The 1,920-nt window shown below is 49.2% G+C and overlaps 1 protein-coding gene across 1 annotated transcript in view; it reads left to right on the top strand.

The window, feature by feature from the left end:
• The window catches only part of ACSL1 (acyl-CoA synthetase long chain family member 1), a 64,703-nt gene continuing 62,783 nt past the window's right edge, over positions 1-1,920 (top strand). Inside the window, exon 1 of the mRNA XM_006916377.3 lies at positions 1-115. The gene's annotated coding sequence lies outside the window, so the exon portion shown is untranslated. The remainder of the gene's footprint in view (positions 116-1,920) is intronic.

Raw genomic sequence — 1,920 nt, 5'->3', positions numbered from 1 at the left:
GCAGCCAGTGCGCAGGGGTGACGGCGGCGCCTTTAAATAGCATCCGGAGCAGGCGCTCGGCAAACAGTGGTCTGCGGTGACAGCCGGTGGCGTAGCGGCCGGGCCAGCCGAGGAGGTGAGTGCTCCTGCCACATGGGGCCGCGTGTGTTCCCGCTGAGGCGCCGTGGTCTCGGCGGAGGCACGGGCTGAGGATGCCCAGCCCGCTCGAGCCCCAGCAGGCGGTGGCCGCAGCGGAGGCGCGTGAACCGCCCCTCGGTTCGCTGGGACGTTCCGCTTTTCCGGTCTTTGCCCCTACGACTGCCCTTCCCGCGGCAGCGGAGGCCTCCGGGCCGCTGAGCCGCCGCCGCTTCCTGTGCCTGAGCCGGGGATGCCCGCCCGCTGTGTCCCGTGGGTGCGGGGCTGGTGCGCAACGGGGTTCTGGTGACGCGCGCTTTGGGTCAGGGTCCTCGTTTGTGCGCTGGCTCGGCCGGGAGTTGCCGCAGAGCTTCAGTTGCAAGGAGATGAGCCTGCGAGGCCGGTGATGGTGGTCTCTACACCAAAGGCATCCCTTCCGTTCCCGTGGCAGGGATTTTGAGGTGCTCTCGGATCGCGCGTGGAAGCATCAGAGCTGGATTGTCTTCCTGCCTCGGCGTGATGGTGGCCCCTGCGTGGTCAAATGCAGCATCAAGCCGGTTGCCATATGTAGAAATCCTCGCGATGTCTCCAGAGTGCCCATAGCTGCTGCACAGAGCCGTGATGGAGTCATAGATTTAAGGAGTGTGTGTATGTTTTTAATTAACAAGCAAAGATGATATCTATCACCTAGCAGCGTAGAGGGAGAGCAGTGGTAGATGACTTACTTGATTGCGTGGACTAGAACCTAGAGACAGGTGTTCTGGCCTAATTGTGTACGTTATAATTGCGAACCCTCTCCCACCCTACCCACTTTCAAGGTTATGGCGCTTGATTAAGACCATTATAAAACTCCACTTGTCTTTTACAGTTAAGACTTTTAAGTTAAGCTTTTTGGGAGTGCAGCGGTATCCAAAGTGCCCCCACTGTCAATACCCTTACTTTTATTTATTGACTTCTGCTTAGTATGAGAGAAGCTGGTTATATATCAGTTTTTGACACAGATTTCACCTGTGATTATCCTAATGTAAACAGTTATTGCTTAACACAAACAAAAAGTCAGGCAAAAACTTCTGGTTGATTCTGCATTGTCAGATGGTGGCAGATTAGACTGACTTAAAGTTTAAGGTTAACAGTCTATGTTGCGTGGTCTTGAGAAGATGGAACTTTTAAATGAACCCTTGCTTTTTGTCCATCTTGTTATTCCTTGTCCTGATTCAACTGGGAGAATCCTTTCCTAGCCTAAAACTTGACTACTCATTTGTGAAAAGACTTCACTAAAGTCCTTCAGGAGCTAAAATTCTAGACTAGAAAAAGAAAATCCTTGAAAGCACACCTCACGCCTCCCGCCCGCCCTTAAAATAATATAGACATCTTATAGACCATATACAATAGACCTTTATTTTCTGCATGTACTATAGAGAAGACTTTTTTCTTAAAACATCACCCTTCTCCCACTATTATAAGTACTTTGATATATTTCCTTCCTGTCTCTGTTATGCATATTTTAGCAGTATTTTTATTATTATTACAGGCAGCCTGACTAAAGAGAAATCTCTTGGCTTTTTAGTTTTTGGCATTTAAGAGATAGATAGTTGTGACAAATGCAGTTAGGGACAGATATCTATTTATACCATACAGATAGAGTTTTCATAGCTGTGTCTGCTTTGGGATGTAGTTTGGAATAACTGAAAGTATACCGGCCTGTAGCAAGATGGTCCAGGTCTTGCTACATCTTTCATTTTGATGTAGCTGTCTTGTGAAAGATGGTTGTGTGTTTGGGGAGGGGCGGGGGAAAGATCAGATTGT

This window comes from Pteropus alecto, unplaced genomic scaffold, assembly GCF_000325575.1.
Source record: "Pteropus alecto unplaced genomic scaffold, ASM32557v1 scaffold24, whole genome shotgun sequence".
NCBI lineage: Eukaryota > Metazoa > Chordata > Mammalia > Chiroptera > Pteropodidae > Pteropus > Pteropus alecto.
This window is presented reverse-complemented; position numbering and strand designations above follow the sequence as displayed.